Raw genomic sequence first — 13,604 nt, forward strand, 5'->3', positions numbered from 1 at the left:
GATGTCCAGAAGACCACCCATCAACCCGGACTCTAGACGAAATCGTCCAAGTGAATCAAGAATGAGTTCCGGGGGGCGGCATTAGCCAAGCATAACTGGCGCCACTATAAAAATTGCCTGCGCCATTACGGGCTTGGGCCGACCACCAGGCCCCTGAAGAAAGACTACCGGCGCTACAGGCAGAGATGTAAATATATATATATATATATATATATATATATATATATATATATATATATATATATATATATATATATATATTTTTGTGTGTGTGTGTGTGTAATGGAAATATTATGTATGTACAGTATATAGCTACTCTTGTTTCACATGCTGTGCCATCCACAGTCAGGCTTTTCTCAACAACTATATTAATATTGCAATCATCATAGTTATCACGACTTGTGGAGTATATGTATTGCTTGAAGAGTGATAATATTTTTTTCTGTGGGAAGAAACTTATTACCGCATATATCATATCTGTGCTTTTATCATGGATCTATAGATGTTAGTATATTGATAGTTATCTTGTATACCTCATACGCTCGTGCATGAAAACAAGAACATAGAGACATGTTTTAATTATTACTAGAATGTTAAATTGCAGTTTGGTGCAATATACGATTATTCTTATGTAAACCGATTTATTATTACGTTAATGAAGAAAAAAGAGCTCCTTAAAGAAGGAGGCTGATAATACAGAAATACATGAATGATCAAAATAACTGCAAGACCAGGCAGCCAAGAGCGATGGCGCAGCCTCATGCAAGGCAGCCGCGGGTCTCCTCAACCCCTGCGGGCAGGGCAGGTCGTTGCTCCCGTCCTCGCATTGTGGCCGTCACACCTCCACCAGGAGTAAATGCACCTCCGCGTCGAAGCACACTGGTACATGTTTGGTGGGCACACCCGCTGCGTTTAGGGACCACAGGAAAGGAGAAACGGACTAATCAATCAATCAGTCAGTACTGATATACGCTAGAGGGCTTATTTTTGTTTGTTTCGCCTTAGAGCTGCCCCCTTAATGGATATATATATATATATATATATATATATATATATATATATATATATATATATATATATATATATATATAATGGTGCGTTGTCTTGCCAACCCTACGACTCCATCCCCATGGTTCCCTCCAATAAGACTCCATGCAAGCCCAGACTACTTCCCCCTGGGTGATAAACCCTCTCAGTTAAAAGTGAAGAATAAGACAAAACCTCCCCAGTTATATATAAATCTTTTTGTGTTCATACTTCAATATTGTTAGAATTAGATTTTTTTCCCTCTTTTTCTTTATCTTCTGGGTATTTTGTCCTTGGGGGAGGTTGTCCTAGGGAGGTTTGTCCTGAGGGATCTATGCCGTCACGGCCGCGGTGCATTATGGGTTGGCGGGATCAGCCGATTCTTGTTTTGGGGACTTTGCCGGGAGGATTCATGGCCACTGGATTGACGGGACTCAAGTGTCCAGTCTCATTTTGTTGTGTTCACGGCACGTACTGGTGGTCCGTCTGAGGACAGAAATGCCACATCTATGTTGCGTTGTTGGGTGTGGTAATAAGTCTGATAAATACCCAAGTTTATCATTTTACCGCCTGCCTAAAATACCAACGCGGCAAGGTGAGCGGAAGGAGCTGATCGCTTAAAGAAGAAATCTATGGTTAGCGAGGATTTCCAGAGCCCAGACTTCAAACCCTGAACACTGGAGAGTCTGTGGAAAGCACTTCATGACAGGAATGATGTTTCAGTTATACACAATAACGATTAGAGACAGAGTTTCCTTAGTCCTAGTGAGTGCTTCCAATGTCAACATATAACACAACTGCAGATTCAGATAGTTTATTCCACTGGTACCAAGCAAAGATTATAGTGACATTGTACGACAGTGAAGTGAATTTTCACTTGTTTGTCAAGTCATTTAGCCTTTATTAAGAGTTCATTCCTCATGACTAGATTTAGCAGTGGCCAGCCCCAAAAGTTATTAATGTATGGTAGGTATGAATGATGATGAATGTTGGCACTTTGATACATAAGTTATTATTAGATATGTTGCCAGCATCATTGTTCAAGTATTAGTTACTGTTAGATATGAAAACACTCGCTTTGTGAATGACCAACCCCCTAAAAGTGGGTTAGCTTGTGTAGTAGGTAGTACACGTGCAGATGAATGTTGGCACTCTCTGAAACATCTAAAGTCTTTGTTGAAGCACTATGTAGTCATTGTTAGGTATGTAAACAGTGCGTATCTTTGTGAAAGCCATTTCTTCCTCTAATGCTTGCCTTGGTTTCCACGTAGAACTGCCGTATTTTAGGGCAACTAAGCATGACTTTAGTAATCATCCTCTCCTAATAAGTTCTGTCCAGCAGAGAGAGCGAAAAATAATATTTGGAGTACTCCATTTACTACGATTCCCCAACGAGGCACGGTCTCTCACTCACTCGCTGGTCTCCTAGCAAAGATAGACTGTCACACGTGGCGGCCATGTTTACTTCATGACGTCATGAAAACGTCACAAGGTCACGTGAGTGAAAATACTGCACCTTGTCATTGCTGCGTCCTTCAGCGCAGTCATGCACCCGCACCCCAAAATCCTGCTCTTCCTTCTTCTCCTGGGTTTTGGCCCCAGGCATCGTGGCGGACTGGTTCCTCTACCCCCCTCTCTTCCTCCCTCCCACCCCTGACCTAAGACCCCTGACGCTGCCTACCTTGCTTGCTTCACTGTTACTTGCGTCATCTTTCTCGTTCTTCCAAGTAATAAACTACTACTACTACTACTACTACAACTACTACTACTACTACTGTTCTTACCACTAATGACTGTGGCATCAAACCATATCACTAATACTACCTGACACTAAATCACCTATCATCTATTACGTCTAGATCCCCCTTTCCTTCCCTACTTACTACTACTGCTACTACTATTACTACTACAGTAACTGTTCTTACTACTACTACTACTACTACTACTACTACTACTACTACTAAAGTCCGGCAAATCTTAAGTGGCGGCTCTGACGTAGACAGCCCGCTAGACACTGGTGCTATGTCTCCAACTGACCTCGCGTACCGTGCCTCTCACACCCTTCTCTCTCTCTCTCTCTCTCCCCGTGTCTCTCTCTTTCTCTCTCACTCTAGTATTAAAACAAATATGTTTTTTATGATTGATTCTCTATCTGTGAGTGAATAAAAAGAAATTTGTACAACACTTGGCAGCGTTGCCACCGCGGCGTTGTCATGCTCTTCTCAACCCAACACACCGCAGTTGCCAGTTGCCCTGCCTGCTTTAATTATCGCATTTCTGCCATTTTTTAGTGTGTGTCTGCCATCTGCCGTCAATGTCAGCCATACGGCATAATTATGATAAAATATGGAGACTGTACCTATATATGGAATGCCAGGACCGTCAAGCAAATTCTGATGTGAGTCATATGTAGGTGAATGGTGAGGTTCCGCTGGGGATGGCCAGGGAGTGGGGAAGGAGTGGTCGCTAAGAACAGTAAAATATTACACTTTGACCTTATTTCCACACCACCCAAGGGGTAGAGTCTTGGTACGATTTTTTAAGAGGATTATTATTAATATTATTATTATTATTAAGCATTGTCGTGCACCATGCTCCCCGAATGAGAGTACACCCCCACTTTTCTCTCTTTCGCACACACACACACACACACACACACACACACACACACACACACACACACACACACACACACACACACACAAAGAGAGAGAGAGAGAGAGAGAGAGAGAGAGAAGGGTGTGAGAGGTACGGTGTGCGAGGTCAGTTGGAGACGTGGCAACAGGGTCTAGCGGCCTGTCTACGTCAGAGCCGCCACTTAAGATTTGCCGGACTATACTATTTATTTTTTTAAATATTAGTACTACATAAAAGATACCTCCACCCATGTTTATTTTCCCGACACACAATCAGAGGGTTCCATAGCTAAGAGGTCATTAGCCCCAACTCTGTTCGCTAATTACTGTGGCATCCAGCCATATCACTACTACTACTACTACTACTACTACTACTACTACTACTACTACTGTTCTTACTACTACTACAACAACCACTACTACTACTACTACTACTACTACTACTACTACTGTTCTTACTATACTACTACTACTGTTCTTACTACTACAACTACTACTACTACAACTGTTCTTACTACTACTACTACCTGGTACTACTACTACTATACTACTACTACTACTACTGCTGCTACTACTACTACTATATTATTTCTACGAGAATCTGGCGGCGGGAGGTGGCGGCTGGGGGGTCAGCCAAGGTCAGCACCGCCCCGCACATTGCCACACACTCTCAACACCTCCCAATTCCTCTCATATGTCAACTATTTACTGCCTTTAAAAGAATTTAATTAAATAATTGAATAATCGAATAAGGTCATGTAGTATTCAGATTGTTTCGTTTTAAGGATAATAACAAATATTTTGTGTAAATACCAGGACACTTGACAAAGTTGGAATACAAGAGACAATCACCTCTTTGATGCGCTGGGCACACACAGAGGGGTCTCGCTCCTGGAAGCAGTAATCAATTGTCCTGGTATTTACACAAAATATTTGTTATTATCCTAAAAACGAAACAATCTTAACACTATATGACCTTATTGGATTATCCAGTTATATCTCTCTATAGACCGAGAATAAACTAGCTGTGTGTCAGTGTGAGTGTGCTGTGTGGTGTATGTGGAAATGATGGGTGTAGGTATTTGGGATGGGTCCACGACGCTCTTAATGAGGTCGTGCCTTCATGATTATCCCCCTAGAATGGGGAGAGACTTCACACCCTTCTGCAAGCTGACCTGGCGCCACTACTTGACATTTGAGTGAGTCCACTCCCTGACGTGGCATGTAAGCAAGGCAAGAGTATATTATAATTTTCAAATATAACAAGCCCCCCCCAAAAAGCCCAGCTACAGTAAAAAGAGCCCAAAAAGCGCCAACCCGCGGACACCATCTTTTTCCCGCAGACTTCCACGAAAGAGCCCAATTGGGCGAGAAAACCACGGACCTGGCAACTCTGGTAGTAGTAGTAGTAGTAATAGTTGCAGTAGTAGTAGTAGTAGTAGTAAGAACAGTAGTAGTAGTAGTAGTAGTAGTAGTGGGAGGCTTCGTCTGTATTCGACACGATGAGGTGCGGGATCTGCCAGCTAGCATGCTCGGGGAGGTATGCCAAGACGTCACTACCGAGCCGGCACTGCTTCCCCTGGATTGCGAACACCTTCGGTACAGGACGGCCAATACCTCACATGAGGCTCGGGTTCAGGTTGATGTAAGTGCCCGCGGATACTGGGTGCGCGGACAGCGGGCGTTCATGGACATCCGCATATTCGACCTGATGGCTGCCTGTCACCGTGAGCTGCCCCTGGAAGCCGCCCAAAACAGGAACGAGCAGGAGAAGACAAGGGCATACGGTGAAAGAATCCAACATGTGTATCAGGGCAGCTTTACCCCCCTCGTCTTCACCACATCCGGCGGGATGGTACCCACGGCCCGATGCTTTTACGCACGACTCGCGGAACTGATCTCAGAAAAAAAGCATCAGCCAAGGAGCCACGTTGTCGCCTGGATGGGGTGTCACTTCTCGTTCTCCCTGCTCAGGTCGGCAGGGGCACAAGACGCTCTGGCCCAAAAGCCACGAACATCTCCAATATAGACTATGAGGCCACAGTGGTGGAGAGTGACATTAGGGTGGGTCGGAAGTGACATGAGTAGGGCAAGAAAGGGGGATCTAGACGCAATAGATAATAGGGTTTTATGTATAGATTTAGTGCTAAGTAGTATTAATGATATGGTTGGATGCCACAGTCATTAGCGAACAGAGTTGGGGGTAAAGACCTCCAAGCTACGGAGCCCTCCATGATTAGGTGTCGGGAAAATAAACAAGGGTGGAGGTATCTTTTATGTAGCCGAAAAAAAAAGTAGTAGTAGTAGTAGTTTATTACTTGGAAGAACGAGAAAGATGACGCAAGTAACAGTGAAGCAAGCAAGGTAGGCAGCATCAGGGGTCTTAGGTCAGGGGTGGGAGGGAGGAAGAGAGTGGGGTAGAGGAACCAGTCCGCCACGATGCCTGGGGCTAACGGCCGTAGTATTAATCTTCCCCATTCCCTTTCCGTCCCCATCCCCATACGCGGGTCTGGGGTATGTGTAAACTACCCCATCCCCTTCCCGTCCCCGGCTGGCCAGACAAGACCAATCCGCAGGTCATAATAATGTTGGCAGCACTTTCAGACCAATAATTACAGAATACGAGATAAATAATATATTTTTCACACACCATTGTATTCATATACATTATATATCATAAAACAAAACAATAGGGTAATTGATCTACATGTAAATAACAGGTAACGCGGGTAAGTTAATTTATGAGACAGGTTGTTATCCATGACTGGTCACACACACCCGGGCAGCCATGGTGCAGCCACATAGGGGTTGCCAGGTCGTGTCATTGGTGGTATTTTTGTCTTAAATCAAGGTGGCCACCAAGAAATGCCCCTTTTTATGGTATATGTTAAGTATTAGTATAATAATGCCATATATAGTCATCCATCTGCCGTCTTTTGACATTTTTGGGGCAATTATAAAGGAATCTTCAGGAATAACTGTATGTTTACAATCAAATGGAAACACAAGAGTCTTTACAAACTAAAAGAAATCTGTTAACTTCAGCAAAGTTTGCGATACAATATCAGTCATAGAAATATTCTGATACTTTTCAATATATTTTCTTCTATAATAACAAATAGAACACTATTTATTCATAAAATATACGAAGGGGAACCTAAAGATGTCCTGCCTTGCACCCCGCGATGTCAACACTTTTTCGCCCCATCTACTCTCTCTCCAGGAAGTGTTAATCAGCCCCAACCCCCCGAGGACGCTTAAAACTGCGGGTCACAGCCAAGGGAAAGAGAAGGGAAGGGAACGGGAATGGGGAAGATTAATACTACGGCCGTAAAACCCAGGAGAAGGAGGAAGAGCAGGAATGGGGGGTGCGGGTGCATGACTGCGCTGAAGGACGCAGCAATGACAAGGTGCTGCCGACGGGAATAATTAAGTGTTGGATAAACCCCCAGAGGACAAATCTCCCTGAGGACAAACCTCCCCAGGACAACCTCCCCCAAGGACAAAATACCCAGAAGATAAAGAAAAAGAGAAGAAAAAAATCTAATTCTAATAATATTGAAGTATGAACACAACAAGCATTATAATATAACTGGGGAGGTTTTGTCTATTTTCCACTTTTAACTTAGAGGGTTTATCCTAATGTGTTTTCACCCAGGGGGAAGTAGTCTGGGCTTGCATGGAGTCTTATTGGAGGAAACCATGGAGTCGTAGGGTTGGCAAGACAACGCGCCATTATATATATATATATATATATATATATATATATATATATATATATATATATATATATCTATATATATATATATATATATATATATATATCCATTAAGGGGTCAGCTCTAGGGGGAAACAAACAAAAAATAAGACCTCTAGCGTATATCAGTACTGACTGATTGATTGATTAGTCCGTTTCTCCTTTCCCGTGGTCCCTAAACGCAGCGGGTGTGCCCACCGAACATGTACCAGTGTGCTTCGACGTGGAGGTGCATTTACTCCTGGTGGAGGTGTGACGGCCACAATGCGAGGACGGGAGCAACGACCTGCCCTGCCCGCAGGGGGTGAGGAGACCCGCGGCTGCCTTGCATGAGGCTGCGCCATCGCTCTTGGCTCCCTGGTCTTGCGGTTATTTTGATTATTTATGTATTTCTGTATTATCAACCTCCTTCTTTAAGGAGCTCTTTTTTCTTCATTAACGTAATAATAACTCAGTTTACTAAAGAATAATCGTATATTGCACCAAACTGCAATTAGAATTTTACAACGTTGCAAAATGGGATCGCAATTTAACATTCTAGTAATAATTAAAACATGCCGCGTAAGAGGTATACAAGATAACTATCAATATACTGACATCTATAGATCCATGATAAAAGCACATACATGACATAAGCGATAATGAGTTTCTTCCCACAGAGAAAACATTATCACTCTTCAAGCAATACATATACTCCACAAGTCGTGATAACTATGATGATTGCAATATTAATATAGTTGTTGAATAAAGACTGACTGTGGATGGCACAGGATGTGAAACAAGAGTAGCTATATACTGTACATACATAACATGTTATTAATAAAATAGAGGGCTCCTTTTGGACTTTTTCGGAAGGTGGAGTCCGCGGGCTTTGGGCTCGTTTTGGGGTAGGAGTGCGCGGGAATAGAGACCCGGACTTGGCATTTAGGCAACCCTTGATCAGTCCTTGGCGTGTCACCAAGCCGTGTGGGTGCGTCCTCTCGCTTTGTCAGGGCAACATAGAGCCTTGCACTACGAATGGCCGGTCCCATTCAGCACACAACGTCCTCCTGAGCTGTGTGTATACAATCAACCAATCAATCGCCTCTCCTACCCTATGACGCCAAACCCGGGGATTCCTCCTAGCAAATCTCTATGCAGGCCACCTGTCCATCCTAAGGGGCCGTTGTCACTGGAACACTTTTGGCTGGGCAGGAGGGAAATTCCCACTCCCTCAACCTTTCCCGAATCCTTTGAAGTTCGCTCTGAGCCTATCACCGCGACCCCCCCCCCCCCCCAACCCACCCCGCATCTCACCCTTCCCTTCCTACACACACATCCCAGGAGACAATAGGAGGAGTGTGGATTAAGAAAGGGAGGCCCTTTCTTTCTGTCTATGTATTTTCCTTCTTTCTCATTATTTCTGTCTTTCTGTCTCTATTTTTTCTCTCTTTTTCTCTTTCTAAATCTTTCTACTTTCCCTCTCTTTCTTCCTCTCTTTTTTTTCTCTTATTGTCTGTCTCTCTTTCTGTCTATATATTTTTCATTAAAATTCTTTCTCATTTTCTTTCTCCTTTCTCTCTTACGTTCTTTCTCTCATTACTGTCTTTCTCTTTCTTTCTATATATTTTCTTTATCTTTCTTTCTTTCTTTTTTCTTTCTTTGTCATTCTTTATTTTTTTATAACCTTCTTTCTCTTTCTCTTTCTTTGTTTCTCTACTTTCTTTTTTCTTTCTTCTCTCTTTATCCTCTTTCTTTGTGTCTTTATCTTTATTTCTTTATTTGTCTTCTATTATTTCTCTTTCATTTTTTCTTTGTTTTCCTTTACTTTCTCTTGTTTTCTCTTTCTTTCTTTCTTTTCTCTTCCTTTCTTTATTCATTCTGCGTTTCTTTCTTTTTCTTTCTATCATTTCCTCTCTTTCTTCCTCTATTTCTTTCTTTTTCTCTTCCTGTCTCTGTCTCTTTCTTTCTGTCTATATATTTTAGTTCCAATTATTTCTTTCTCATTTTCTTCTTTTCTCTTTCTTTTTTCTTCCTTTCTTACTTTTTTCTTTCTTTCTTTCTTTCATACTTTCTTTTCAATCTTTCCCCCTCTTTCTTTTTCTCTTCTTGTCTGTCTCTTTCTGTCTATATGTTTTTCAATGTAATCATTTCTTTCTCGTTTTCTTTCTTTCGTTCTTTTTCTCATTATTTCTTTCTATATTTCTTTCTCTTTCTTTCTTTTTCTTTTTTCTTTCTTTCTTTCTTTCTTTGTCTTTCTCTCTCTCTCTATTTCTTTAGTACTCTTTCTTTCTTTCTCTTTCTTTGTTTCTCTAACTTTCTCTTCCTTTTTTTTCTCTTTATTTTTCTGCCTTTTTCTTTCCTTCTTTCTTTGTGTTATTATCTTTATTTCTTTATTTGTCTTTCATTCTTTTTCTTCCTTTTTTCTCTTCTGTTTTCTATTTTAATTTATCTCTCTTGTTTTCTAGGTTTCTTTCTTTCTGTCTTTTCTCCTCCTGTCTTTCTTTCTCTCTTTCTTTCTTTCTCTTTCTCTATTTGTTTCTACGCGTGGTAGGGGAGCGCGAATGGGCGTGACCGCGGTCCTTGGCTCTCTCTCTCTACGGGATGGGATTAACTGGCCAGATTAAGACTCTAGATGTTCACGTTCATATGCTAGTGAACGGTCATTAGGGCACCGAAATGCTTCAGATTGATTAGGCGATTATGACAAACCTTTCCTCCTCAAATTCTCTCTCTCTCTCTCTCTCTCTCTCTCTCTCTCTCTCTCTCTCTCTCTCTCTCTCTCTCTCTCTCTCTCTCTCTCTCTCTCTCTCTCTCTCTCTCTCTCTCTCTCTCTCTCTCTCTCTCTCTCTCACATTCTTTTCTTTCAATGTTTCTCTTTCTTTCTTTTCCTCTTATTTTATTTCTCTTTCTCTTTCTTTTTCTTATTTAATTCTTTTCTTTCTCTCTATTTCTTTCTTTCTCTTTCTTTCTTTCTATCTTTCCCTCTCTTTTTTTCTCTTCCTGTCAGTCTCTTTTTCTGTCTATTTATTTTTCATTCTCTTTCTTTCCTTCTCATTACTTCTTTCTTTATTTTTTTCTTCTTCTCTTTTTTCCTTCCTGTCTTCCTTTATTCTTTCTTTTTCTTTCTGTCTATTTATTTTTCATTATAATTCTTTTTTTCTCATTTTTTCTTCCTTTTTTACTTTTTTTCTTTCTCTTTTTTTCTATCTTTCCCTCTCTTTCTTTCTTTTGCTCTTCCTGTCTAAATAGGCGTTTTCAGTAATGTTACCGTCAAGTCAAATGATCGCAAACAAAACAGCATTTTTACTGAAAACGAATTACAGCCCCGCTGCCAGACGACAGGCGCCCTTTCCCGGAAATAACTCTTGTACGTACATCACTCTTCAGACCCAAATACTCAGAGTGCACATTGTTAGAAGTAGGAAGATGGAGAAATTCAACGATTTGTTCCTAGAGCGACTACAGATCACCTGTGCCTAATCCTTTGTATATGGCCCTCGTCCAGAGGCACAGACGAATTATTCTAATTGTTTTAGTTTAATGTCAACTATAATATTCCAAAATTATATATTTCCTCGCCCGCACATGATGATTATGTTAAGAGATGATGCAAGAAACGCACCAACATACGAAAAAACAGCTCTGCTCCGGGATTAAAGTCATAGCCAGAATTAGAGTCGGACAACGCTGCCTAGCGGTAAAAAAGATGCGAAATATCATCAGAGAAGGCAGCATCTTCCCTTCTTTCCCTTGCCTTATGTCATTTTCAGGTTGTTTTTAATGTGAAATGACAAGAAAATAAATATTTCTTTAAAAAACACCAACTTTCTGGGTTTCAAAGAGCATTATATGCTATATTTTATTCTTCAAAACATTCCTACGGGAAATCGACTGCAGTGTGGTGTCGTGTGGTGGTGTGTGGTACTACTCGCTGACTGGCCGATGAAAAATGTCTGCTCACGTTTGTTGGCGAAAGCCTTTTGGGCAAACATCCCGGAGGCGGAGCACGTTTGACCCCGTTCCCATCTGTCTGCTTCGTTTGACTTGTCGGTGACACTACTGAAGAAGCCTTATGTTTTGTATGATAATAAAGACATTTAAAAGATATATTGTTACTGATTGTAGAAATGAAATAAGTGAGAGGGACAGGGGAAATTATGGTAAAATGATGTTTAAGAATTGAAACAAACAAATTGGAAATTATTAATATCGTCAAATGAGGTGGAGGTGGAGCAGTAGGGGAGAAGTGGGCGGGATGCGAATCCTCATTAGGCAGGAGGATGGGAGGGGGGAGTAGGAGGGAGGGAAAAGCTGGGAGGGAGGGATAAGGTGGGAGGGAGGGAGGAGGAGGGAGGGAAAAGATGGGAGGAAACAGGAAGAAGAAAGGCAAGGAAGAAAATAAAACTGAAGTAAAAAGTGTGTGTGTGAGTGTGAGTGTGTGTGTGTGTGTGTGTGTGTGTGTGTGACAAAGATCGAAAATGAGAGAGAGAGAGAGAGAGAGAGAGAGAGAGAGAGAGAGAGAGAGAGAGAGAGAGAGAGAGAGAGAGAGAGAGAGAGAGAGAGAGAGAGAGAGAGAGAGAGAGAGAGAATATCACCTGTCCTCAGGGGCTGACCTCACTCATCATGAGAAATTTTGGGGCTGACGGGGACGAAGAGGGGCGGGGAAGGCAGGTACGGGGAGAGTGAGGTGGCAATGGACGATGAATTAGTAAAAATTTGGAAAAATTAGAAAAACAGAGGGCCCAGCTCAGGATTCATCGACTTGTTCAACCATGAACTCAGTGAGCGAGGTCGACTTTTGGGCAACGTGCCACATGCCCTTACAGGTTCAATTCAGTCTCAAAGAGTAATTGCCAGCTGGACACGAAATGATTACAGCGACATCCCATGCAAGATTCTGCTGAGGCACTTATTACAATCTTCTCTTTGAGCTCCGGTTAACAGCCCCGCCTATGGATCTGGAACTGGATCTGGATTTATGATGCGCAGGGCACTTGTACAGATGCATAACACGCATATTTGTGTTAGCTGTTGGGGGACGGGGGAGCCGAATGTGCAGGGGAGGGAAGTGAATCAGGTGTAACTGTTAGTGTTGGTGTGTTGTGGTTACAAATGAGTGTGTATTTGTATTCTGAATGAGTCTATTGTACCGCAGTCTAAAATCTGATGAGGGAGGCTGTTCCAGTCACGTGGAAAGTATGAGTGCTTGTATGCGTCAGTGTTAGTGTGATATGTTTGGTATTTATGGATGTGTGTGTTACGAGTACGTTGACTGTTTGCGTTGTGTAGGTATGTTTGTTGGTCAATGTCAATTTGAGTGTTTGTGATCTTGTACATAAGTATAAGTCTGTGTGCTTGTCTGCGTAAGTGAAGAGGTTCCATGTTTATCAGTTGTTTGATCCGTGTTGTGATGCCAGGCGTTCGAGAGTAATTGTTTGTAATGAACCTAGCCGCCTTGGTGTTGAATTGTTCTAACCTATCAATACATCTGTGTATGTAAGGATCCCAGACCGTGGAGCAGTATTCAAGTGTTGGTCTCGCAAGTGTGTCATAAGCTATGTGTTTTATGTCAAGTGTGCAGCTATGTAAATTATCCTCCTCAGGAATCCCAGAGTTCGGTCGGCTGTGGCATTGATGTGGTCTATGTGAGTGTTGATCTTTATGTTAGTGGAGAAGTGGACACCAAGATACTTATGTGTGTGGACTGATTCAAGTTCTGAATTATGGAGAGTGTAAGTGTGATGGAGGGGGTTGTGAGCTCTGGTGACTCTTAATAGTTTGCACTTGTCAGGGCGGAAATGCATCTGCCAGGTGAGCTCCCACCGCTGGAGGGCGTCCAAGTCTTTTTGAAGCAGTCTGCAGTCGTCAGTAGTCTTTACTGCTCTAAACAGCAAACTATCGTCGGCAAATAGTCTAGTGGAAGAGTTAGGCGTTGAGAGTGGAAGATCGTTAATGTACAGGAGGAAAAGAAGGGGGAATAGAACAGTGCCTTGTGGGACACTTGAAGAAACAGGGACAGTGTCAGATGAAGATCCGTCAATAAGAACACGTTGAGTCCGGTTAGTAAGAAATGCAGTGATCCAGTGTAGAATAGGTTCTGAAATACAGTAGTATTTCATTTTTAATGTCAGTCTTTTGTGCGGGACTTTGTCGAAGGCTTTGGCAAAATCTTAAATAATAGCGTCAACTTGTTTGATGTCACG

General features: G+C 42.1%; 1 protein-coding gene across 9 annotated transcripts in view; it reads left to right on the forward strand.

Annotated features, from left to right (window-relative positions):
* LOC127001699 (galactoside alpha-(1,2)-fucosyltransferase 1-like) overlaps window positions 1–13,604 on the forward strand; it is a 46,207-nt gene that overhangs the window by 4,850 nt on the left and 27,753 nt on the right. For 2 of the 9 annotated variants that reach the window (XM_050866740.1, XM_050866745.1), the window contains exon 1: window positions 8,359–8,475. The exons of the other annotated variants lie outside the window; for them this stretch is intronic. The gene's annotated coding sequence lies outside the window, so the exon portion shown is untranslated. Of the gene's footprint in view, window positions 1–8,358; window positions 8,476–13,604 lie in introns of those variants that run through there. 9 annotated transcript variants of the gene reach the window in all.

The sequence above is a fragment of the Eriocheir sinensis genome, chromosome 21 (assembly GCF_024679095.1).
Source record: "Eriocheir sinensis breed Jianghai 21 chromosome 21, ASM2467909v1, whole genome shotgun sequence".
In the NCBI taxonomy this organism is placed as follows: domain Eukaryota; kingdom Metazoa; phylum Arthropoda; class Malacostraca; order Decapoda; family Varunidae; genus Eriocheir; species Eriocheir sinensis.